At 40.8% G+C, this 27,790-nt stretch overlaps 1 protein-coding gene and 1 long non-coding RNA gene across 6 annotated transcripts in view; one reads left to right on the top strand and one right to left on the bottom strand.

Annotated features, from left to right (window-relative positions):
* The window catches only part of kirrel3 (kirre like nephrin family adhesion molecule 3), a 960,216-nt gene that overhangs the window by 776,587 nt on the left and 155,839 nt on the right, over positions 1-27,790 (top strand). The window lies entirely within an intron of this gene.
* The window catches only part of LOC134293413 (uncharacterized), a 119,343-nt gene that overhangs the window by 16,676 nt on the left and 74,877 nt on the right, over positions 1-27,790 (bottom strand). The window contains exon 5 of one of the 2 annotated variants that reach the window (XR_010000383.1): positions 15-3,000. The exons of the other annotated variant lie outside the window; for it this stretch is intronic. This is a non-coding gene — a long non-coding RNA (uncharacterized LOC134293413). Of the gene's footprint in view, positions 1-14; positions 3,001-27,790 lie in introns of those variants that run through there. 2 annotated transcript variants of the gene reach the window in all.

The following is a 27,790-nucleotide window of genomic DNA, read 5'->3' as shown; positions in this document are numbered from 1 at the left end:
AGCATTTTGTTACACATAGCTTTGCTTTATTACTACATATTTCCCACACAATTGATTACCCTCTGAAACAGGCAGCTTCATTAGTTTGTTTGATTACAATTTTCTGTATTGCTTCTCAAGCATGTATGATGGCCAGGATACCTTTTCTGCTCCTGTCAGGCTGGAAATCCCACAGAGACCAGTCACTGAACAGAAAGCGGGATGTTAAGTGTTTTTTCAAGTACAGTAGAGTCTCACTTATCCAACATAAACGGGCCGGCAGAATGTTGGATAAGCGAATATGTTGGATAATAAGGAGGGATTAAGGAAAAGCCTATTAAACATCAAATTAGGTTATGATTTTACAAGTTAAGTACCAAAACATCATGTTAGACAACAAATTTGGCAGAAAAAGTAGTTCAATACGCAGTAATGCTATGTAGTAATTACTGTATTTATGAATTTAGCACCAAAATATCATGATATATTGAAAACATTGACTACAAAAATGTGTTGGATAATCCAGAACGTTGGATAAGTGAGTGTTGGATAAGTGAGACTCTACTGTATTACAATAATTATTTGAGTTGGTTCACATGTTACAATATTTTATTATTAAAATATTAATATACTGTACTTCAGTAGAGAAAATAGAACACAGTGAGGGGACAATTACATTAGGTCCCAATTTTCTGTCCTGGGATTTTCTGGTGGCCTCACAGACTGCCAACATTTCCAGAAAAAGAAAGATAAATGTGGCTTTGGAAGGTACTAGAACTCTGGTTTTCAGAAATAGGTATTTGTTGAATGAGTATGGCTTGGAGAATCTGCAGGGATTGTGGATTGCCAAAAACAGCTTTGCAGACAGTGGCTTTACCTCCCTGAATGATATGGTATAGAATTTTCCAACCTCTGTGAAAGTGCTACACATTTTTCAGTTTCAGATTTGAGCCTGCGTAGGATATATTCTGATCAGCTACAGTTAAAAAAAAACTTATTTTGAACTGTCTGGTGAAGGTTTTTTTTAAAACACACTGTTTTGGGTTTAATGCACGCTGCAGTGTACGTTGGAATGATATGTTTTGTGCCACCCCGACCTCCATCCAGCTTCAGGTTGTGTTATATGATCGGTGTAAATGCACCTTCAGTCATTTTCCTTTTGATGCCGTGTTGTCATCTTCTTGCAAATGAAGGAGCCTCCCTGAAACAGTTTCTGCTTGTGGGTGCATCATGGCTGAGGTTCTTAATTTGAGTTTATCCAGGTGCATCAGAGCATTAAATCCAAAGGCCGTGCCTTGTTAAAAGAGCTGCATGAGCCACAATCTGCATGATTTAAATCTTGTCCCTCTAACCCCTGCCCAAAATGCAGGTCATAAAAGGTCCTCCAGCTGCACACATTGATGGAAGGGCTAATAAACCCATAAAATTTTGATGCACATTGCATAGATAAGTGCTTTTTAATGTGTCCTCTCAACTCTCCTTGAGGATTTTGGTCACAGAAAGACTAGCAGGCATTTTTTTTTGGGGGGGGGGGGGAATTCAAACCTCTGTTCGGCAGTGGAACTCTCTTTCCCGGGCTGTGGTGGAGGCTCCTTCTTTGGAGGCTTTTAAGCAGAGGCTGGATGGCCATCTCTCGGGGGTGCTTTGAATGAGATTTTCCTACTTCTTGCAGGGGGTTGGACTGGGTGGCCCTCTTCCAACTCTACGATTCTATGATTCTATGATTCTAATGAAGCAATGGGTAGTCAACTGTTTTCAGAAGAAACATCTGGTCAAAGAGTTTTATACTAAGAAATTGTGTGTCTGGTATCATCTGATGGCCACTATCAGGAACATTTCGGGATATAACTATGGTTTCTCTGTTTCCAGTTTGTGTGTAGTGTGGCCCTCTAAACCAGTGGTTCTCAACTTGTGGGTCCCCAGGTCTTTTGGCCTACAACTCCCAGAAATCCCAGCCAGTTTACCAGTTGTTAAGATTTCTGGAAGTTGAAGGCCAAAACATTTGGGGACCCACAGGTTGAGAACCACTGCTCTAGATGTTGCTGGATGGCATGTCCCATAATGGTTCACCATTTATTTATTTATTTACAGCATTTTTACCCCACCTTTCTCACCCAAGGGGACTCAAGGCGGCTTACAGAAGTCGGCAAAAATTTAATGCCCATAACATAATAATTAAAATCAAAACAATACATACAAATCAATTAATAACACTATTAAAACACATTATAACATTTAAAAACATATATATATATATATATATATATATATATATATATATATATGAATCCATTCATCCGTAACCTCATGCGTAAACCTTGATTCAGACCATGTTGACTCAAATGTTTATTCATTAAATGCTTGTGCACACAACCATGTCTTTAAAGCTTTTCTAAAGCCCATAAGAGTTGGGGCTTGTCGGATGTTTCTAGGGAGAGTGTTCCACAGCCGGGGAGCCAGCACCGAGAAGGCCCTGTCCCTCGTTCCCACCAGCCGTGCTTGCGAGTGGGTCTGAGAGCAGGTGGGACTGAGAGCAGGGCCTCTCCAGATGATCTTAAGACTCTAGATAGTTCATAAGAGAAGATACGTTCGGACAAGTAAATTGGGCCAGAACCATTGGCTGTACTAACTGCAAGGGATGGCAATTAAAGCCCAACAAAGGGCTATAGAAGTGGAAATCATAAGACAGAAAAACCACATTTAGTCCAAACCACCAGTTTGTAAAATCCATTCACTTTTCACTTCACTGACAAGAACACAAAAAAAGTGATTATGATGGTGTTCTATGTGGACAGTAGACTGGTCTGAATCAGACTTGGCCTAGATGTCCACTCTGCCCCAAAGCTGTAGGACAAGCAAACTCCAAGGAATCTCCTGACTTGTCCCGAAGCAGGGCAAAGTGAGTTTACCAGGAATTATCTATGATATTCACTGGAAGGAGTGATGACTGCCAGGAGTCTGGGTTTTCGTGCCAGTATAGACTTGTCCCAGGTTTCCCATTTGGTAAAGCTCCTTCACACCCTGAAAATAGGAAGAGATCCGATAACAATGGGAGAAAAATTAATGCAATGTACGTTTTAATTTGGACTAATCTAATTAACAGTCCCTGGGTGAAAACACAAAACAGAGAGCAATTATCATTTTGCTTCTGTGCTCCCATGAAATTTGCAGTGCATTTCTTCAAACAAAAATACATAAAATCCATAAAATTAATGCATAAATTAGAGGAAGAGGCTTTTTAGGGGGAAAATATGTATAAGGAGAAATTATTCATAAAAATGTGTATCTGTAGAGAAAGGCAGACAAAATGTTTACAATTTCATGTTGAAGAGAGAGAGAGTTCTCAGGTTGATGGCCTTTCCAATGATTTTCAAACACTTGGCAGGTTTTCTGTGGTCCTTTCGCTACCATTTCAAGACCTTTCGTACTCTTTAATTGTTGCTGGTCTAAATCTTGATTTTCTTACGCTGGGTTCTAGTTTGTTTCATTATATTGCAGTGTGTAGAGGATGTGTACTTTATTAACCTTGTTTCATGAATCATCCAGAATGCTGGTGTTTATATTGCTAATGGCATCCAATATAGGATGCCATTAATAACAAAGAACTACACCCCGATCCATACATTGTTCTCAAAGGTGTGGAAAAGGTCAGTCCATATTGAACTTGTGAAATGTCAAGTTTCTTAAGTATGATTAAGGAGCTTGATGCTCTTTGATTCAACAAACTAGGAACGAAAAAAATTACAGGGACACTATTGGGGGGGGGATCAATTGGCATGGAGCCAATTTCCATCCATTTCCTTCCAGGCCGTACGAAATACTCCCTTCCTCCTGTATTTCCTCTTCAAAATGGCATCCAGAAATAATGTAACATCAGTTCATCATTTCATCATGAAAGAGGAAAAGGAAGAAGGTATTTGCAAGACCTTCTGAATGGGTTTTGTGATACTTAGATACTTTTCTATGATTCTATCTGGATGGCCATCTGTCAGGGGTGCTTTGAATGTCATTTTCCTGCTTCTTGGCAGGTTGGACTGGATGGCCTGTTCCGTCTCCCAGGAGTTTGATTTTACAAATTGCTCATAGTTGTAGGAACAGCACCTGTTTGCATTTCCTCCAGGGCTATTGCAGATTCTGCAGCAACCTGATAGTTTAGCCATTAGCAGAGTTTGTAGCCTGTTTGCAAAGCTTTGCTGCTTACAGCCTGCAAAAGTATCTTATTGTTCTGGAGACTGCCCCTTTTCCTAGGGAAAGAAGTCTCCATTTTGAGAAGCCTCTTGCCTTCTAGACTGAAGAAGAAACAACTTAGATGTGCTTGCGTGGCCAAGCCAGGCCAACTCTGACAAAGCCATCGTAAGTACTGACCTGCCTTTAAAACCAGCGCTGAGCATAAATAGGGAAAGACCTGTTCTTTCTAAAAAAAATAGTAGCTTAGCACTGGGGCAGAGAACATCTCCAGATATCTTTGCCACTGGAAGAAGCCCTACCAACTTCACCTCAAAAACTAGCTTTGAGCTTATATAGTGACAGGCCTGCTCTTTTGATAGCAGCTCAGGGCTAGGGTAAAGAGGATCTCAGGATCTCTTTGCCTTTGGTGGAAGTTAACCCAGCAACTAAAGGGAAAAGCAAGAAAGGAACATCCACAAGGTTTTATAAGTTGACTGTTTTTATTTGCAACCTTAACTACGTGTGCCAAGTCTGCCAAGGACTTTGTGAAAATAAAATTTTGTTTGATTGTTCAACTTGAAGTGCCTTTGGTTACTGGGATTTCCAGAGCTTCTAAGTAAGGCCCCTGCAGTTCACCTGGGCAAAGGAAGAAGCACATCTTAAAGCTTTAAAAGGTGCCTGGGTGTGACGGCATATGGCCCGTGAGGTCTCTTCCAACTCTATCATTCTGTGATTCTATGATTCTATCTGGATGGAAAGAAATCATATTTGAAAGTATTCTATGTTTAAAAATATAGAGGGTTTTTTGAATGTTGACAAATTCTAATGAGTAGAAACCTTCACTGACAATAATCTTCGCAGGCCAGGAGTTATTCTGTGCAAAATTTCCATGTGGTTGTTAAACAATGTTTAAAGAACTTCAAAATATTGCTTTTGAGACTGTTCATTCCAGACTATTCCATCCAACCTGATCATGGGGGTGGGAGGGGGGGTGAGAGAACTAAAAAGCATAACACATCCAAAGTCTGATTTTGTACCATTTTTGCAATTTTAAGTCAATATAAAATCTTCCTATGGGGCTGCGATGGCACAGTGGGTTAAACTGCTAAGCTGCAGAACTTGCTGACTGGAAGGTCGGCAGTTCAAATCCGCGGGACGGCAACCTCAAGCAAAAACCTTGCCGCTTCGTGTCCCAGACTGTTCCCTTCTAAACTGTACCAGTGTTGCGCCAAATTAGATATAAAGTCTTTGTATTAGCAAGGCTAGCCACATCGAGGAGAGATGCATTCAGGTTCATGGGTCACCTGGGTGAAGCAGTTTGCCACTCTTTGCAGTTTACATAAACAAGAAAGGAAGAGGGAAGAGAACGGCAGACATTTAGCTTATGATTTCAGAGGTGTCCTTTTAAACCTTTTTCTCAAAAGATGTCAGGAGGGGGAAGGGCATCCAATTGGAGATAAGGAGATTGCTCAAAATCAGGAAGGAACCACTCAGCCAGTGAAAAAAACATCTAGAGAGGTTCTCCAGCATAATCCAGCTAATCCATGTGTGGTCAATGCCGAAAGAAACGGGAGCTTAGTTTGCTAGCTAGCCGGGAAGCGCCTGCCGGCTATCAGTGGCTAGCTAATCTCCATGGTTTTTCATCTGAATGGAGCCGGCATCTGCGTGCTCTTGATTCACATCAGCCAGAGATAAATTCATTTTCTGCTCCTAGCTTAGCAGTCCCTTCCACTCCTTGGATTACAAACTGCTTAGTGCAGAAGGCAGGCCCAAGGAGCTGAAAACAGCTGCTACCGATAGATAAGAAGGTAGTTTGGGCTTTCTAGAGCATCCTCTTTTGCTTATGCTGCTGGGGACGGGGAGGAGGAGTCTGTTTGGACAGAGGTGCCCAGGGACGATAAGGGCGAATGCTTGCAGGAGGATGACCGCTGTTCCTGGGCTCAGTCAAGGCTGGAGGTATTGTGCGGACGTACCCACCGGACAGACCATATCTCCCAACATTTTTGAAAGATGAAAATCCATACATTTTGCTTTCCCTTTTCTAAGGCATCAATAGACAAGCAGCGTGATCAATGTTACCTGTCTGTCATACCCTCTAAATTTTAAAATGAAAGTCCATTTCTCTTTTTGTTGCTGTGTATCTTGAAGTTGAACCTTGTTGCAGGGATTTTGTGGCAATTTTTTTTCAGAGGAGGTTTGAATATGACTTCCTCTAATGCTGAGAGTATGACTTATCCAAGTCACCCAGTCATTTCCCACTAGTCTCCATGGTCCTAACCCCTATATAATCTTCTATATATATAAAAGAGTGATGGCATCAGGGCAGCGGACAAAACAACAAAACTACAGGCCCCCCAACCTCGAAATTTGACAACACCACCCATCATCCACGGCTCTAGGTTGATACAACAAAAAGAAAAGAAAAATAAAGTCCTAATTAGAGGGAGAGAAATAATTGTTTTTATCCAATTGCTGCCAGTTAGAGGGCTAAGCTCCGCCCACTTGGTCTCCTAGCAACGCACTCAGCCCAGGGGACAGGCACAAGAGTTTGGAGAGATCCCTAAGGGCCATCCAGCCCAACCCTTTCTACTATGCAGCAGGACACAATCCAAGCATTCCCAACACATGGACAACGTATAAATACTATACAATGCTACACAGGGACATAGACCCCCTCTACCCTCACCACTTTCACAGTACACAAACAACCAAATGCATACTAAACATTAAGACAACCATACAACAGACATTCAATACCACCACTACCTCAACAAGTTCTCACCAACACCACCAGACAACGCCACAGCAACGCGTGGACGGGCATAGCTAGTAGCCATATAATGCAGTTGAACTGCACTGTATGACAGTGTAGATGGCGCCTTTGTTCAACCAACAGTCAAACCACTACACCATAGTGGCTCTTCTCATCTAGACTACCTAGCAAACAATTTTAGTTTAAGATCCTGCATATCATTGCATAAGGCAAGTCTGTGGAATATGTGCGCATTTATTGGATTGTAGTTTCCATCATCCACCAGCTTTCACTAGGCTGGCTAGAGTGGTGGGTATTCTAGCCCATACATTCCACATTCCTCAGTATTGCCTTGTTTCCCAAATATTAAATTTCCCAAGTGCAGTTTAATCATGCCTTATCCAAAATTCCAAAATCTGAAACTTCTACCTAAGTGGTTGAGATGGTGACACCTTTGCTTTCTGATAGCTCAAGATGTTGTGGTAATCTCTGAGCGGTTAGACTCAATTTAACTCTCTCTGGGGGAGATTCCACCAAAAATCAGCAGAGTAGCAAAAGCAAAGTTTTTAAATGCAACAGTTACTTACACGGGGCGAGCAAGAGAAGCCTTTGATCATTTAAGATTGCAATGGACTGCAGAGTCTCAATAAAAGTTCAAAAAGTATTTATTCAGGTAAAAAGAATTCCATTGTAGATAGAAAGGCTTGGGAGCTGTCTAGTCTACTCTAGACTGGTTTCTAAGGAAAAATAAGAAAGGAAAAATAACAAACATCTAAATAGTTACATCTTGCCAGGAGAGATGGCAGGATGCTTCTTGTTAGCTAGAAGAACAAAGGGAGAAGAGTGAACCAAAATGGTTCCAACCTCATGGTCCAGTTTATTGGGGCCATAAAAGACATTCTGACCAATGAGAAGTTAGTGTCCCTAAAGATTCACATTTCTACTAACTTCAAAATAAGGGATGTGATGTAAACAGGATAGAGTGAAACACAGTAAAGCCTGTCTAGGCATGCTTTGGAAACAGGGAAAGGATTCCCTCAATCTAACTCTAACTCACAGCCCGGGCTGTGGTGCAGGCTGGAGAGCAAGCCAGCTGTAACTAGCTGCAATGAATCACTCTGACCAGGAGGTCATGAGTTCGAGGCCTTTTCGAAGCCCGTGTTTGTCTTGTCTTTGTTCTATGTTAAAAGGCATTGAATGTTTGCCTATATGTGTAATGTGATCCGCCCTGAATCCCCTTCGGGGTGAGAAGGGCAGAATATAAATGCTGTAAATAAATAAATAAATAAATATCATCTATCTAACTCCATTTAGACTTGAGTAGTCCAGGATGATTCCCAACACAAGATACACAAACTTTGTGTAACATACCTCACACACATAGCCTGGTGTGCATTTTATAGACAGTGTTTTTGTCCACAAAACGCCCCTCAGTCTATGTGTATAAGGTGTATATGAACCATGAAAACATTTAGTATTTAGAGTTGGGACCCATCTGCAATATATCTCATTATGTATGTATATGCAAAAGACGTATTCCAAAATCCAGGGAATGGGGGGGGGGGGTGGATTCAGAATCCAAAACACTTCTTGTCTCTGGCATTTTGTAGTCTCTGGCAGAATTTTGGGATTTTAAAATCAGATTAATCAATAATAATAATAATAATAATAATAATAATTTTATTTTTATACCCCGCCCCATCTCCCCGGAGGGACTCGGGGCAGCTTACATGGGGCCAAGCCCAGTCAACAACAATATAAAAACAAAGCAATAAAACAGATCAAACAACAATAAAAACAAGTCATAACAATCACATACAAAAATATAATGATAAAATCTTGGATTAGATCCAGAGGAAACTGGGCCAAAAGTGCTATTTATGTCGATATCATCAGGGAGGGGTGGTTATCCAAATTGTCATAGCCATCAAGGTGCTAGGGAAGGTGTACATACGGGACTATTAATGGATAGGCAACAGGTCGATCCTACTAGATTAGTTGCCAAAGACCTGTTGGAAGAGCCAAGTTTTCAGGCTCTTCCGAAAGGAGAGGAGATATATGGCTGTTGGGCTAAATCAATCAACAAAGAATGTTGATAGCCATACCAGGTTGTCTAGAAAGGCATATGATCTTGGAAATGTGAAATCCAAGGTAGACTTCTTCTATCATGATTTATGCCTGAATCACCGGGGGGGGGGGGGGGGGGAGGTTTTTACACCAGTGTAAGTGGTTCTTCAGTATTGCATAAGAAACTATAGAATACCTCCTTGTTCAATGCCTTTTCTGAGGCTTTAGATTAGCAGTTGGGCCGCACTCAAGAGCAGCTCCTCCGGGAGTCAGTGGACTGTGATTGGACAAAGATCTGTCAATCGCATAGTTGTTGATCATTGTACAGCCATGAAGGGGCGAGGAATCATTTTACCTTTTTGGGATCTGGACCGCACAGGTCCAGTTCACCAGCATTCAATAGGATATGCACTCATGTCAGGTTATTCATTGGTTTAAGAATGTTAGGAGTTTTCATCTGACAACACTTGGGACCTTCTCAATTCCCAGCTCTAACTGGAAGAAGCAACGTTGTTGTTGTTTTATTTCAGAAATTTAAGTTGCCTTGGTTGGGTTTTGTTTTCTAATAATAAATGTTTCAAATATAACTATATGCTTGTATATTACCAAGTAGCTATAATATTACAGCAAAGGTGGGTTTCTCCCTTTAGACAGTACTGCATAACTATTATTGAGCATGTCCAATATCTCACACTAACCAACAGCGTAACAAAAATAATATATGATATCAGTTCTTAATATGCCAGAGGCATAGTCTTTATAAAGGTTGATTTTTTAAAAATGGAAGAATCTAAAGACAGTTTGACATTTATTATCTTTTCAACGTATGTATTAACATTTTCCCAAAACTTCTTTTCATATGACCGCCACTTATAAAAATATTTTTCCTTTTTTAAAATAGTTTCAGAATACTTGACTCTATGAACCAGATTCTTAAAATTTTTCAGACCTCATTTACAGGTCATTATATGACTTGTTATGCATGCCCTTACAATCTACACTTCATAAATTCCATTTACTGTATATAATCGAGTATAAGCCTAGTTTTTCAGCCCTTTTTTAAAGACTGAAAAAGCCCCCCTCGGCTTATACTCAGGTGAGGGTCCTGGTTGGCTTATATTTGGGCCAGCTTATACTCGAGAATATATGGTACTTTTATTATTTTTCTCTATTATTATTGGTATTATTACATTTATTATTTTTCTCTATTATTGTTGCTACTATTACATTTATTTTACTCTATTTTTATTATTATTAATAATACATTTATACAGTATTTCACTCTGATCTTATTATTATTATTGCATTTATTATTTCACTCTATTTTATATTACATGTATTATTTTCCTGTATTTATTATTATTATTATTATTATTATTATTCCATGTATTATTTTACTCTATTATTATTAAAAGGCTACGTAAGCATATTTACATTGAAGAAGATGAGAATAATGATTTGATCAGAGTTGGACAGTCTTATCTTAAATTTGAGCTTTATGTAAATGTTCAAAAACTTTTAACCTACTGATGCCTCAATTAATGTAGTTTTATTGGTATCTATTTTTATTTCTGAAATTTACCACCCTCAGCTTATACTGGAGTCAATGTTTTCCCAGTTTTTTGTGGTAAAATTAGGTGCCTCGGCTTATATTCGGGTCGGCTTATACTCGAGTATATACAGTATTTGAGTCTTTCTAATTTTCAAGAAAAGAATTGCTTAGTACATCCTCATGATGTTGATTTGTCCAAATGATGAAGACTTCCCCAAAATTGTTACATGCGCACCTTGACTAGATGGAAAATTGAATATATGTCTCCTCAGTCCTAAAAACTGGCTTTGTAACCACAACACCACATTGATTCCCAAGATAGACATTGCTGGGCTAAAGGGATAGATGGCCTGACTCAGTGTAAAGCAGCTTCATATTTTGGAGGCAATTCACATAGGCTAAAACCAGGCAAGGCCAAGCTTGCACAATCCAAGACAAGATCAAGTTTCATATAAGAGAGAACAGGTCCATTTGTCTTTTGTGCGAATGACGTGGCTCACTCAAGTGTGCAACCTGCTGTTAGCCCCAACCAAGCGTGTTGTCCCTTTTCGCTCTTGAGTTAATGAGCCCTCTGATTGTGGAGCAAGCGGCTGTAGTTCTAGTCCCATATTTCAGTTATTGCCTCTACTGCCCGAGTTCCACTTGATTTCTGTAAGTTGAGAACAGAATAAATGGCATTTCTGAAAGAATGTTTTCTGAAAAGTAAGAGGGGAATCATTTTTAAAGAAATACCAGAGCAGGAAAATGGGGGTGGGTAGATGGAATGGAGGAGAAATAGTTGCCTGATACAGCTTGCTTGCTTGCTTGCTTATTTATTTATTTACTTACTTACTTACAGTATTTATATTCCTCCCTTCTCACCCTGAAGGGGACTCAGGGCGGATCACATTGTACACATACAGTAGAGTTCCGGTTAACCGACTTCCGGTTAACCGACACTCCGTATTATCCGACGTCCCAGGCCCCTTGGGAGGCGCTCATGCTCGTTGCTAGGTAGCTTGTTATCTACCTAGTAACGTGCAGAGGCACCTCCCAAGAGGCAGGGCGGCGAGCAGAGAAGCACCCATGCGCGTTGCTAGGTAGATAGCAAGCTACCTAGCAACGCGCATGGGCGCTTCGCTAAGCTGAGTGCTCGCTGCTCTGCCCCTTGGGAGGTGCCTGTGCGCGTTGCTAGGTAGATAGCAAGCTTCCTAGCAACACGCATGGGCGTTTCCCAAGGGCCGGAGCGGTGAGCACTCGGCTTAGGAAGCACCCCTGAGCGTTGTTAGGTAGCTTGTTATCTACCTAGCAATGCGCATGAGCGCCTCCCAAGAGGCAGGGCAGAAGCGCCCCTAGCTATCTACCTAGCAACGTGCATGAGGCACTTCCTTCAACCGGCTTGCTGGATAATAGGGCCTCCCTATTATCCATCAGATCCAGTTATTCGACATTCGGGCCGCCCGTTTATGTCGAATAACCGGAACTCTACTGTATAAGGCAAACATTCAATGCCATATAACATAGAACAGAGACAGAGACAGACGCAGAAGCAATTTAAACCTTCTCCAGCTTCCAGCTTCCTGAGGGTATACTCGATTCCGGCTACAGGGGAAGCAGCTGCTTCATCACCCACTGCGGCGGCAACTTCCTCATCCCAACGGCGACTGGATGATTTTTATGATGTCCTAAATTTGCCTCCACACATATAAGTGGTACCTAAATTTCCTACTTGATAGATGCAACTATCTTTCGGGTTGCTTAGGTCAGCAACGAGCTCCCATTTCACTCTCGCACCCCAGCCACTGTCACTTCAGCCAAGTCACATCACACACACTGACCCCTGTCATGACAACACGGATGGCTGTTTGGAATCGCCGGATGGTCTAGACTCCTTACCACTTTTGCTGTCCTGTTTTGGCAATGTAAGCCATCCCAGGGCCAATCCAACATTCATCACAGCAGGTCAGTCTCAGAATAAGTGGTCAGTGTAGAACCGCCCTTGTTATCAAATGATAAACAATGGAATTGATTGTGGAGAACTCACTCAGGTGGCTTGAATTATTACCTGACTGTATTTGAAAGGAGACTAAATTCTCACACTCTGATGTGTGTTAGCAGGTGCTGCATTGTCTCAATGGCCATTTTCAGGAGTAGAATGGAGATCCTATAGAGGATTGAAAGGTAGCTGTTTCGTGTTGCTCCCAGGAAACAATGCAGAGCAAGGAAGCGTGTGCGAGTGTGTGTATAATTAGTTGCTGCCATCACTCCGCCACCTGTGAGGGTGGGTAAAATTAATGTGAAGCAACAGAAGTCAGGGCTACGTGAACTGACTTTCAACCAGGCACTCCCCTTTCCTCACTTCAGATCTTTCAGTCTGGCAAACGTCTAGTGCCTTTTTGATGTCAGCCGTGTGTCTGTGGAGTGTTTCCCCTCCCCTTTATTATTTATTCCTCGCAGTAAGAAACCCTCTTTAAAGTACAGGGCTAAAATGATATGATTGAATATTGCAAAAGGCAATATTAGCCTCCTCCGTCTTTCTCCTCTTCCTCTTCCCCACTTCTCCTCCTGAGTGTTACTCTTCCTTAATGTTGTTTTTTCTGAAATGATAAGAAGCTCGTTGGATAGAAGACAATAATAAATGCCTCCTGCTCTCCAAGTGATGTACTGTTTCCTGCTCCAAGGGTTCAGAAAGACCTTTGCAAGTAGCCATATCTGATTGCGCTGCTGGAACAAGAAATGCCAAATAGATCTTTGATCCATCCCAGCTGGAGGTATGGGTGTTTGATCCTTCCAGAAACAAGGATCAGGGGATATCTTATGTTTACAATACGAACCTTTCCAAGACCATTTATTCATACCAACTGAGAAAAAGTTGACAATGTGGGGCCGGGCTGTAGCGCAGCTGGCTAGTAACCAGCTGCTATAAATCACTACTGACCGAGAGGTCATGAGTTCGAAGCCCGGGTCGGGTTAAGCCTCCGACCATTAATAGCCCCGGCTTGCTGTTGACCTATGCAGCCCCGAAAGACAGTTGCACCTGTCAATTAGGGAAATTTAGGGATGCTTTAACAGGAGGAAAGGAATGCAGAAGTACAGCCACTACTGGACGATGAAGCAACAGCTCCCCCTGTGGCCGGAATCGTGAAGCTGGAAAAATGTTAAAAATGCCTCTGAGTTTGTCTAATGTATGTTGTTTGTCTCTTGGCATTGAATGTTTGCCATATATGTGCTCATTGTAATCCACCCTGAGTCCCCTTCGGGGTGAGAAGGGCGGAATATAAATACTGTAAATAAATCAATAAATAAATGTGTAAAGTATGAAAACATATTCAGTGTAGCTAGATTAGCCATACAGCAAACTACATCAAAATACACATCACAGAAAGGTCTATTCAGAGGGGGTTTGCCATAGCCTGCCTCTGAAGTTGGGAGAATGTGATTTGCCCCAGGCCACCCAGTGGGTTTCTATTACAAACTCTTCAAATGGCAGGTAATTATGTGAGGTCCAAGTGCTGCACATTCATCTCCTTCTACTACTACTTTCCCCCTTTGTCCTCAGCTCATCTCAAATGCAGCAAACTGAATCCATAGTGCAAAAATAGTTTGCACTCAATTCAGTCAGCAGGAGAAAGACAAGAAGGGGGTGTTGCACTTGAGCCCTGAAACGCCTTTTCACCACAAACCACACTCTGTCCAGTAAGTAAGTAAGTTAATTTAAAGAAGAGTTTATAAAAAATAAGCAAATGCAAAAGAGAGAATCAAAGTTCCAAAGGTTATTTCCAAGATAGCCCAGAGACCAAAATCCTTTCAAATATAGTTTCCAGAGTCAATTCACAAAAACATCTATAAACAAGATAGCATGAATCCTATGCCACACAGGAACTATAAGCAAGAACACACTTGAGTATTTGAATTCCAAGAACATAGGTTCCAAAAAACGAGGGCTGTTCATCTGAATACAACGTTGCTCCAGCAGGAACCATTTTAAAGTGCCTCAATACCTCCCATAACATCATTTCTCATGCACCTGCTTTTCCTCTCCTTATCTCTAATTCTCTGGGAAAAGCAAGTCTGTCTTTGTTGCATGCTCTGTCTCTGCAATTCCAATTACCTTGACCTAGACAAACATTTGTCTCTCACATTTCTCTTAGCCCTCACTTCTGGCAGGTTCTCATGAGAACTGATATAGCTTTTTCCAGTCTCGTGGGAACTGGAAAAAGCTATATGTGTCTCCCTGTCATCTAAACCAGTGAAGAGGTCTCTGCTATATTAAGCTGTTCTTTTGAAATAACAGCTATATTAATTTTTTTTTAAAAGGAGGTGGGTGCAATGTAGTGTCAAGGATTATGAGTTGCACCTGCATCTACAGCAAAAAGCAGATGGAGCTCACGGCATCCAGGAAAGGGCAAGGCCCAAATGCATCCCCAACAATGACACGCCCAACTTTTCCTGCCATCCGCCTATGCAAACAGAGAAAGGAAATGCGGTAGAGACACCAGATTTGACTTGGAAAGGTAGTTGTAACCATTTACTGCTAACAGTTTTTGAGTGCGTACAGCCAAAATGCAAACTCCCAGCTTGAGACATTAAAATGTAATCACCGCAACAGCTGGCTGTGTATCGTGGCGTGCCAGCACAGAATGGGGGAAAAGAAAATACCAAAGCTCAGCCATGAAGAAAGAAACAAAAAGAAGCAGCTCAGCAGCTGGCAGCCTGGGCTAGCTCAGCAGATTGTGACTAAGCAGTGGGTTGCCAGTTGAGAAGGCCAAGCGTATGGCATCTTAGCATGACAATGGCATGTTTTGAAACACGGGACATAGTTGGATGGTTGGGAGTCTGTTCTGCAGCCCATGCCATGCTGGAGTATCCCAAGACAAATGTAGAACATGAGCCCCCTCGAGACACATACCATGAATTCATTGATGGAAACTCTTTCCTGAAACTTTACTATGGCCAGCAGAGTCTAGTGTCAGGGCTTGGAGAGGGGGTGCTCCAATAAAGTACCTTATAGTAAAATTTGTCCTGAAAGGAAGGAGTTGGGTTAATTAAACATCCATGTTCTGCAGGCTGGCATCATCAGGGGGTTACTGAGGTATTTAAAATCCCTTTGGATCAAAAAGTCAACCATATTAGGAATAAAAACAACATTAATAAAAAATGTTGTTAAACTGTTTCTTTAAAATATAAAAGTAAACTATATGATTATGGCGAAAAATAAAGAGGATCAATTCCAGAGCTCTGGAAGTCATAGAGACTTATAGCAACTGATAAATGATATGTATATCTCTACTATTAATTTTTCCTTTTTCTTTTTTATTCTCTTTTCCTTTTCTTTCTTCTCGCCTCATTTTCTCTTCTTTTTCTTTGGTTTTTCTGACACGTTATGTTGGTATTTGGGTTGTGGTATCTAAAAGGTGTTTTTTTATTCTAAAGGGGAAAAAGACTCTTGTTTACTGGTTGTATTAAGAAAGATACAAGTTGCTTGTAAAATGCACAATAAAAACAATGTTAAAAAAAGTCTACCATATGTTGATGGTGGAGCCCCTGGTGATGCAGCATGTTAGACCACAGAGCTGCTGAACTTGCTGACCGAAAGGTCGGCAGTTCGAATCCAGGGAGCAGAGTAAGCTCCTGCTGTGAGCTCCAGCTTCTGCCAACCTAGCAGTTTGGAAACATGCAAATGTCAGCAGATCAATAGGTATCACTCCAGTGTGAAGGTAACAGCACTCCATGCAATCATGCCAGCCACATGATCTTGGAGGTGTCTACGGACGACACAGGCTCTTCGGTCTAGAAATGGAGATGAGCACCAACCCCCAGAATCGGATACGACTGGACTTAATATCAGGGGAAAACCTTTACCTTCACCTATGTTGATGGTGTACTGTGTGTGCCCTATAATTCAGGACAGAGTCCTGGTTCAAGCCCCTTTGTTGACTGTGAAAATTGTGACAGAAGTAGCCTTTTTCAGCTTCAACCTTGAGATTAGTAGAATAGGAGTGAGCAACTGATGGTGCTCTGGACAACCGTGGATTGCAATTGCTACCTGCTCTCCCTGTTAGTTATGCTAAGGATTATGGGACTTGTAGTCCCACAGCATCAGGGGAACACAAGCTCACTACTTTTGTGTCAGGTTCAATCTTGAGACACCTCCTTGCCAAGGTTTAGAAGATGCTGAAACAGACCACCGCACTAGCCTGTGTGAATAGCCTCAAAATGGAAGATTCAGCTTTCTTAGGCTTAATAATAGCACTGCAATTTAGAGCTCTCTGAAGATTTTCATCAACGCTACATTAACATGTTGGGCTTTAATGATGCTGTTACAGCCTCTTGTTGGAAACTAGTAACAAGCATCTTTAGAAACGGGAAAGATCTGAGACGATACAACACAGCCAATTTCTCTTCAGGGGAGTGGAGACCTAGTGGGAATGGCAATTTCCTTCCCATGTCTTCCATCCCCTTCTCGGCTGGGGTGGGTGACACTTTCCAGCTGGAAAAGGCCAGATCCGCCTTCATGCTCACACTAGTGCCTTGGCTAAAGGAGAGGATTAGAGATCCTGTGGCGAGTTTCCCTTACTCTTCGCAAGAGGGGGGCCCTAAAGCCTAATTTAGCAGCCTTTAATCGAAGTTATTCTGAGCCACGCTTGCTGCCTCCTTCATGCGTTCCCGAAGGATGATGGGCTGATTTCATAGAAGGAAAAGCCTTAAGCAAATTGTGTCACACAAGAAAATTGATTTTTCAAAACTGACTTCTACAAGGTTGCCACTTTTCACGCACTCCGCTCCTCATATCTCGCTCCTCCTCTGTAGTCTCACAAAGCTGCCTTGAGTCTTACGAGGGCCCCATCTACACTGCCATATAATGCAGTTTGAAACTACATTATACGCTCAGTGCAAACATATACAATGCATTTCAGCACCGTTAACTGCACTATAAGAGTCTGTACTTAAAATGTAATACAGTTTCAAACTGCATTATTTGACATTGTTGATGGGGCCTATATCAGATTACTTGACTAAAGAGAAAATATAGAAAATATTTATATAGAAGAAAAACCTTTTATCTCCAATAAAGCCAGTTTTTAGATGCGTTATCCTCAGAATTGAGATCGCTCTTACCCATATTGGCTGATGACCCAGCTACATTTTTTAAAAATATATATGTATATTTTTATTATAAAGAAAAATTTTACTACATAAAAAGTAGGGGAACATTTTAGGTAAAGCAAAGTAGGGGGGAAGATATGAAAGAAAAGAAAAGAAAATCAGGAACCAAACATAATACCTTTGCTGAACACAAACTTAACGTTCCCATCTCAAGAATTCTGCCATAATACATGTACTATAGAAAAGAAAGTCGCATCGAATTTTTTATTGTGTCAGAAGTGACTTGAGATCATACTGCAAGTTGATTCTGGTGTGAGAGAATTGGCCATCTACAGAGACGTGACCCAGATGTGTTACCATCCTGCTGAGAGGCTTCTCAGCTAGATCGTAACACAAGCTAGAGCTGACAGACAGAATCTCACCCCATCTCGCAGATTCGAACAGGCAACCTTCAGGTCTCTGTAGATGGCCAATTCTCTCAGACCAGAAGTGACTTGCAGTATGTTCTCAAGTCACTTCTGACACAATTTTAAAAAACCCAACAAGACCATGTTTTACCTCTGTGCCCTGTAAACATGGAGAAAATGGGAGAAGATTTAGGTCATAGAGGATTTCATATGTCATAACTGTCAGGGGGTTAATTGACTCTGAACCACCCTGATTTATTGGTGAGTCAGGCCTCTCACCAATCCATCCTCCGTCAGACTGCTTAAGCATCCGGCTAAGCAGCACCAACGAACGACACCACAGTCGTAATTCAGCTGATCATAGCGGTTCCAAGGCCCTATTATATACAAACTATATACAACTACAAAGTCCATCGCTCATAGGACCCATGCTTCCCTAAGCAAGGCAAAGCATGTCCTCTCTCTCTGCCGATCATCAGCGAAACTCTTCTTCTGCCGGCAACTCCCATATTCCATAGCAGAATGACGAACGTCTTGTCCGCACTTCTGAGACCGGAGGGCTTGACCTATTGGCTAGGCAGGCTATCACTCAAGCTGGCCTGCCATTAACCCGTGTGCTGCTGGAAAGTATACCGGAATACACAGTTGCAAAACTCTAACAACAAAACATTTGATTCAACATTTCACACATACACCAAAATATACCAACAATAACTAGCACATTGTGTTCCTCAGAAAAGAGTGTGGACTGCTTTATGTGCATTAAAAACTGCACAAAAAGCAATGAAGTAATCTTCTTCATAAGTAAACAAATGTCACTTTCTTCTGAATTTGTTTTCTTTTTTACAGATAGTCCCATAGTGTGATCAGTCTCATGACAGTTGGCCAATTTTAATGGATCAAAACTTACACTCATTATATATGTTTACTAGCTGTGCCCGGCCACGCGTTGCTGTGGCAAAGTGGTGGTGGTATTGGTTCAAAATTGTTGTGTAATTTTTATTTGACGTTATTTGTATTTTTAAATTAATTTTATTTATTATATTTTATTATTTTCTTGTATAATTTTAGTTATTTTTTGTTATTATGGTATTTTATTGTATTAATTTTTTAGTTTTTTTTATTATTTTTTAGTGTTTTTTATTATTTTTTATTGGGTTCCTAGGAGACCAAGTTGGAGGAGCTTAGCCTTCTAACTGGCAGCAATTGGATAAAAGCAATTATTCCTCTCTCTCTAATTAGGACTTTGTTTTTCTTTTCTTTTTGTTGTATCAACCTAGAGCCGTGGATGATGGGTTGTGTCGTCAAATTTCGAGGTTGGGGGGCCTGTAGTTTTGTTGTTTTGTGGGTCGCCGTGATGCCATCACTCTTTTATATATATAGATTTACCAGGGATTTTAGAATGGCCTTTGATGGTGTTTTTGAACTTGCTTTATTTCAAAGTGACGAAGAGTACTATATATTCTTTTTCCCACTATTAACACATATACCTCTACCAAGTGATCCTGAAAAAAGGGCCCAAGGGATAAGTCACCCCATAGGCCTTTCTCTTGGGTTTTAATGGCCCTCCAGCAAACCGGTGATGTTAGAGAGCCCAAGAGAAATGTTTGTACAATAAAACAAAGACAAACATATCCCACCCATAGGGATTTCATCAATATTTTCATCTTTTGGGGGCTAAGGAACAAGACATATTTCCCCATCAAATCGAATGAGAATTGCAAGGAGAAAATGCTGAGGGTTTTCCAGGCATAGCACCCTACATAGAGAATGTATTACAACAGGAACCTAGCTGTGAAAGAGCCCTATAAACATTCTTCTCCAAAGGGAAGAAAAGAGCAGCTACACCAGATCCCCTCTCACTGTACCAACATTGTTTTCTTTTGTCACTGCCTCAGAAGAATTGCCTTTGTCCTTTTTATTCTAAGACATCTCTGCGTGTTTTGTTTTGTTTTGTAAAAACTCAGAGAGAAAGAGAGAGAGAGAGCACATTGAACAAAGGTTGGACTGAAGTCACTTCAGACAGCTTTAAATATGCTAAGCTTTTTTGTTTCTGCAATATAAATAATTAATCCTCTTAGAGCTTCAAGAGCTGAAATGAGACATTGATTTGGGATGGCTTTGACTTGGCTCTTTCATTCTTTCTCCCTTTCTTTTGCGGAAAAGGAATAGCAATGATGTAGGGTGGGGACAGAGGGGAGAGCAGGGATGAGAATTGAGTGTGAGTACATACAAATGAGCAAATTGGATGTTTTAGAAATTGTTAGCTCTCAAGGGATGTCTTGAACCCATGGACACACCTTTTAGGCACCTTACTGCATCCACTTTTCTGATCCACTGACATCTGTCAGATAGATTAAGCCAGTGGTTCTCAACCTAGGGTCTCCAGATGTTTTTGGCCTACAACTCCCAGAAATCCCAGCCAGTTTACCAGCTGTTAGGATTTTTGGGAGTTGAAGGCTAAAAACATCTGGAGACGACAGGTTGAGAACCACTGGATTAAGCCTTGGTGTCTTTTGAGTCAGTTTAAACAATTTTAACCAGAACATAACCATTCCAGGAAGAAAGCACGGGTTCTCATAAAACCTCACTTCCAAGTAAATAGTTGAACAACTTTTTCATTTAGTGTCCACCAGTCATTTCTTTGACCAAATGTCATCTTCCAGTGGCCCTTTTAATCCTTATTTGCTTCTGCAATAACTCTAGCTCAGGCAGAGATGAGGAAAGTGAAGACAACAAGACCATTTTCAGGCTGGTGAACCTCAAAGCAACACCCTCAAACATTTCACAGATGAAAACTGAGACAGATGTGGCCAAGAAGTATCAAAATGTAGTCATGATGGCTAAAGTTCTTAGGGCAGAGAGCATACACAAGCCATTTGCTTTTTCCTGATCCTCTGAGTTAAATGAGCCTGAACTATTTTTTCCACCTTGTAGCAACTGATGTAAACTTAGGACAAAAGCAAAACCTTCACTTGAGATCTTATGCAGGCTCTTAGAGAGAGAGTTAGTTTTCCCGAATCTATGGAATTGATGTCCAGACTCAACAATGTTTGGTTGACAAGTTTTTTATGATAGGTATGGTAAAGGTTTTCTCCAAACATTAAGCCTAGTCTTGTCCAACTCTGGGGGTTGGTGCTCATCTCCATTTCTAAGCCGAAGAACCAGTGTTATCCATAGACATCTCCAAAGTCATGTGGCCAGCATGACTGCATGGAGTGCTGTTACCTTTCTCCTGAAATGGTACCTATTGATCTACTCACACTTGCATGTTTTCAAACTGCTAGATTGGCAGAAGCTGGGGCTAACAATGGGAGCTCACCCCGTTCCCCGGATTCGAACCACTGAATTTTCGGTCAGGAAGTTTAGCAGCTCAGCCCCCGATGGCGTAGTGGACTAAAACCTCGTGACTTGAAGGTTGGGTTGCTGACCTGAAAGCTGCCAGGTTTGAATCCCACCCGGGGAGAGTGCGGATGCGCTCCCTCTATCATCTCCAGCTCCATGCGGGGACATGAGAGAAGCCTCCCACAAGGATGGTAAAACATCAAAACATCCGGGCATCCCCTGGGCAACGTCCTTGTAGACGGCCAATTCTCTCATTCCAGAAGCGACTCAAGTTGCTCCTGACACGGAAAAAAAAGCAGCTCAGCAGTTTAACCTGCTGTGCCACCAGGGGCTCCTTTGTTACGATACAACCCTCAAATTTCATATAGATACACAAAACCATGGATAATAGCAAACCTTGTTAAAATGAAGGACTTATGGCTCCAGCACATTATAGTGTCACACGGTAAGACCTCAAAAATGCCTAGGGAACATATTTTTCAGACATGGATAAATTCAACTGGTTCCATGGATGTGAGGGTCACATTGTACATAGAACTTTTCTTCTTGGTTTTTAACTCTGTCAGAACTCTATAAACTGTTATCATTTGTTTTCTTTGTGACATCTCTTTAAAGTGTTTAAAATACATACCCTTCCTTGCTTGCTGTCTTCTCTCTCAGTTAAATTCAAGATATGTACAGCTAACTCTGCACAGCACTTGCCTTCTAATCCTTTTATCGTTCTTACAGTTTCCCTGCTGGAATTTACTCCCATTTGTCAATGCGGGGGAATGAAAGGACCTGTTGAAATGCATCAAGTTTTCAGCACTAAGGAGTGCACCTTAGTGACACTAAGCACCCCAAATCCACAATGAGAGAATTACTGCTGATCAGCATAAATCTGACTAGACAAAGTGTGTTCAAATAGGAGTGGAATGGTGGTGGTTAAAGTATAGAATAATCCCATTAATTGATTTTCAAAAGAACAGTTAAGATATGAAAGAAATTGGATTATCCCAATTGAGGGTCCTCGTCATTTCCCCCACTCCACCCCCCATTCCTGAAAAAGTAAACCTATAAAAGGAATCTATTGCATTCTGTCTTAGCTAAAACAATATGAATAGAGATGCTTTTCCTTTATGGAAAATAGCTTGCCTCTGGTAGGTAAAGAGAGCAGCCCCTCCACACACATACACCTTCATGTGTATGTGGAATGCAAAGATACAGAATGGGGAACGCCTGGCTCGACAGCAGTACACGTGAAAAAGACCTTGGAATCCTTGTGGACAGCAAGTTAAACATGAGCCTACAATGTGATGCGGCTGTAAAAAAAGCCAATGGGATTCTGGCCTGCATAAATAGGGGATAGCATCTAGATCCAGGGAAGTCATGCTCGCCCTCTATTCTGCCTTGGTCAGGCCACACCTGGAATCACACTGTGTCCAATTCTGGGCACCTCAATTGAAGGGAGATGTTGACAAGCTGGAAAGCGTCCAGAGGAGGGTGACTAAAATGATTAAGGGTCTGGAGAACAAGCCCTATGAGGAGCGGCTTAAAGAGCTGGGCATGTTTAGCCTGCAGAAGAGAAGGCTGAGAGGAGACATGATAGCCATGTACAAATACGTGAAGGGAAGTCATAGGGAGGAGGGAGCAAGCTTGTTTTCTGCTGCCCTGCAGACTAGGACACGGAACAACGGCTTCAAACTATAGGAAAAGAGATTCCACCTGAACATGAGGAAGACCTTCCTGACTGTGAGAGCTGTTCAGCAGTGGAACTCTCTGCCCCAGACTGTGGTGGAGGCTTTTAAGCAGAGGCTGGATGGCCATCTGTCGGGGGTGCTTTGAACGTGATTTCCTGCTTCTTGGCAGGGGGTTGGACTGGATGGCCCATGAGGTCTCTTCCAACTCTACTATTCTATGATTCTATGAGACAGGGTAAGCTCCCATCTGTTAGCCCCAGCTTCCCATGTGGGGACATGAGGGAAGCCTCCCACAGGATAGTAACACATCCAGGCATCCCCTGGGCAACATCTTAGAAATGGCCAATTTTCTCACACGAGAAGTGACTTGCAGTACTGTATATTCTCAATTCTCAATTAGCCAATGACACTAATAATCCAGCTATTTTAAAAGTTAGGCTATGAAGATAACATTGCTCCTGCCTCTAACAAATGGGAGTGCTGTGCTCCTCACCTCCTTGCCTTTCTTGCCTTTTTCTCCCTCTTTCTCTTTCTTTGACAAAGAAGTAGAAGAAAGAAAGCATTTCTCCTTTCTCTGCTATGACTTCCTAATTAAACTTCAGAAGTAGATCTGCAAAGCTGTGAATCTAAGGCGTTAATTGGTAATCAGGTCTAGGTTGCTGCTGGCTCGCCAATGTGAATGCCACACAGCACAGGGGGCGGAAGACGCAAAAGACAAGCAGTTGGCAGCGAAACCACAGATGGGTCTTTTGACATAGCAAGGTGTGTGAAATGCATGCTGGGAGCGAGCTGTCTGGTTTAGAGAAGGGCGAAAACTGTAGGCACTTGTAATGTGTATTGGGACAACGGGGAAAGAGAGTGTTCACTGTTCAGCACTAGAGTAAGTTCCAGTCTAAGGTTTTGCAAGTGTTCGGTAAGGAAGCAGGGAGAAAACTGCTCCCTGTCAATCATGCGGAACCAACAGCTAAGGATCAATATTATTGAATGAGGAGAGACAACTGCCACATCACTTTTCATGCTTCCAAAAAATAGCTATATCAGTATTATCAGCATATATCAGCCACACACGTATGCCAAGCTAGTAAGCAACGTTGCTCTGCAACTACCGTATATACTCAAGTATAAGCCGACCCGAATATAAGCTGAGGCACCTAATTTTACCACAAAAAAACTGGGAAAACATTGACTCCAGTATAAGCCGAGGGTGGTAAATTTCAGAAATAAAAATAGATACCAATAAAATTACATTAATTGAGGCATCAGTAGGTGAAATGTTTTTGGATATTTACATAAAGCTCTAATTTAAGATAAGACTGTCCAACTCTGATCAAATCATTATTCTCATCTTCTTCAATGTAACTGTGCTTGTGTATCCTTTTAATAATAATAGAGTAAAATAATACATGTAATAGTAATAATAATAATAATAATAATAAATACAGGAAAATAATACAAGTAATAATAAATAGAGTAAAATAATAAATGCAATAATAATAATAAGAAGAAGAAGAAGAAGATCAGAGTGAAATAATAAATGTATTGTTATTAATAATAAAAATAGCGTAAAATAAATGTAATAGTAGCAACAATAAAAGAGAAAAATAATAAATGTAATAATATCAATAATAATAGAGAAAAATAATAAATGTACCATATATTCTCAAGTATAAGCTGACCCAAATATAAGCCAACAAGGACCCTCACCCGAGTATAAGCCGAGGGGGGCTTTTTCAGTCTTAAAAAAAGGGCTTAAAAACTAGGCTTATACTCAAGTATATACAGTAGTTACTTGGAGGGCTTGTGGGGGTATGACAAAGTTGCATTTCAAAAGCAATGTGAAAGCAAAGTACATTTCTTTACTTTGGGTAACAACAGTAGAGTCTCACTTATCCAACCTTCACTTATCCAATATTCTGTATTATCCAACACAGTCTGTCTTGTAGTAGTTAATGTTTTTGTAGTCAATGTTTTCAATTCATTGCAATGTTTTGGTGCTAAAGTCGTAAATACAGTAATTACTACATAACGTTACCGTGTATTGAACTGTTTTTTCCATCAATTTGTTGTAAAACATGACATTTTGGTTCTTAATTTGTAAAATCATAATGTAATTTGATGTTTAATAAGCATTTCCTTAATCCTTTCTTATAATCCAACATTTTTGCTTATCCAACATTCTGCCGGCCCGTTTAGGTTGGATAGGTGAGACTTTACTATAATTGTTTCTAGTTGTTTTCTAATAGTAACATTTAAGGGCATTTCCATCAGCATCTTAGGATGTTTTCCTCCAAGTGTTACTCAGTTCTCTCAAAACAGTAACAAAGTGCAATGTAAAAGTAACATGCAATTCAACAAGTAACATAACTAAGTACATATTTTTCCTGATCCTACGGCAACAAGTTACACCTTTTCATCATTATAGCAGCATCTAATTATTTTATTAATACTTTGCTACATTAGCCCTAGCCCAGTCCCTGGAATTCTGTCCATTGGCAGCTGAATGTCTCCCAATGGAGTAGTCCTAAAACTGGTTTTATTTTAAATGGGTGTATTTGTTTTAATCCTTATTACGTTTATGTTTTTCTTACAGTAGTGGTGTTGTATATTTTCCACGTGGTATTGAATGCTTACCTATGTTGTAAACTGCCCTAAGTCCCTTCCGGGGAGATAGAGCGGTATATAAATAAATGTTGTTGTTGTTGTTGTTGTTAATGCTACAGTAAATAACTTTATGGATTAGTTTTTTAAAAGTTCAAGCTCCGCACACAGGACATAGATTTTTCCAGAAGAGAAGTCTGAGTTTCCAATTTGCATAATAAGTACACCAAGGAGGAGGAGCAGCTATGTTTTAATTTGTAAAATCATAACCTAATTTGATGTTTAATAGGCTTTTCCTTAATCCCTCCTTATTATCCAACATATTTGCTTATCCAACATTCTGCCGGCCCGTTTATGTTGGATAAGTGAGACTCTACTGTACCTTCTCCCTGCGGGAGAAGAGCGGTATATAAAATAAATTCATAAATATATGTCTGTAGAAATAGCGTTATTGCTGGAAAGCTATGTTTGATGTCTGGATTACGTATTGTATTGTATTGAGATATAAATATATCTCTTCAACCTGGAAGATATATGGTCTATATCCCTGACATGATCTTACTTCTGGAAATTGATATGTAGTGCTGTGCCACATCCTATTTTTGTGGAATACATCCAATTAACTCTCTCTCAATTACCTTTGTGCCATAATGGGTGGTCCAATCTTTATAGTAACCTTCATGTTATCTAATGGAGATCCTGCCCTTTTTTTCATGTGGGGATGTTCAAGATTAATATATAAATTCAAGATTTTTTTTTTCATGTCAGAAGCAACTTGAGAAACTGCAAGTTGCTTCTGGTGTGAGAGAATTGGCCGTCTGCAAGGATGTTGCCCAGGGGACTCCCAGATGTTTTGACATTTTTACCATCCTTATGGGAGGCTTATCTCATGCATATGTCTATGTTTGATGTTTTTATAGTTTTAATGGTTTTAATCTACAGTTATATGTTTTTTATTTAGATATGTGATATATTTTTATATATATGTGAGGCACTGAATTTTGCCATTTATTATGTTGTAAACCGCTTTGAGTCCCCCCCAGGGGTGAGAAAAGCAGTATAGAAATGCAGTTAATAATAATAATAATAATAATAATAATAATAATAATAATAATAATAATAATAATAATAATAATGTCCCTGCACGAGGAGCTGGAGCTGACAGAGAGAGCTCATCTGTGCTTTCCCTGGATTCGAACTGGCAACCTTCAGGTCAACAAACCAACCTTCAGGTTAGCAGTCCTACCGGCACAAGGGTTTAACCCATTGCCCCACCAAGGCTCTGATATATTTATTTGTTTGTTTGTTTGTTTACAGTATTTATATTCCACCCTTCACACCCTGAAGGGGACTCAGGGCGGATCACACTGCACATATAAGGCAAACATTCAATGCCATAACATAGAACAGAGACAGACGCAGGCACGAGCGGGCCTCGAACTCATGACCTCTTGGTCAGAGTGATTTGTTGCAGCTGGCTGCTAACCAGCCTGTGCCACAGCCCGGCCTAATTTCAAGATAATTATATGTTGTGCATACTCTCCCCAATCCTATGCACTTTACCAGCTAATTCAAAGGGCTGGACTCAGTCAGACTTGGAGTAGATCAAAACCAATTAATGGGATTTAAATTATTCATAGCTACATCCCATTGTTTGCATTAGGTGTACTCTATTATGTTAACTCTGGATCCAACCATTGTCATCTACAATTACAACTCTTGACTCTCTTGCTTACGATTGTATGTGTTGTTTTGCTTAGGTCTTTGCCCTTCTGAAACTGATGGAAGCTCTAATGTCCCAGTCTCAAAAACCCAACCATGAAATTTAGATGTCAGGAAGATTACTTAAAGCCTGTGCCAGCTTATAAATGAACCCAGCTGCACTTTTACTAAGCAAAACAGCATAGTATGTGGCTCAGGGACTGCACTGGGCTGAGCCATAGGCCACATGTCTTCATTAAGAGGGAGGGAGGAGAGCGCAGGCAGGCAAGGGGCGGGAGGTGCGTAGAATAACACAATACATCACCATTATGGAAATTTACTCTTAATAAAGAAATAATTTGTTCTATATATCATGCTGGATTCATGCAAGAGGGAGCCTGGTGCATACTTGATCCCAGGTGTCCAGTCAATCATCTCCTGTTACTATGCCTCTCAG

This window comes from Anolis carolinensis, unplaced genomic scaffold (genome assembly GCF_035594765.1).
Source record: "Anolis carolinensis isolate JA03-04 unplaced genomic scaffold, rAnoCar3.1.pri scaffold_8, whole genome shotgun sequence".
NCBI lineage: Eukaryota > Metazoa > Chordata > Lepidosauria > Squamata > Dactyloidae > Anolis > Anolis carolinensis.
This window is presented reverse-complemented; position numbering and strand designations above follow the sequence as displayed.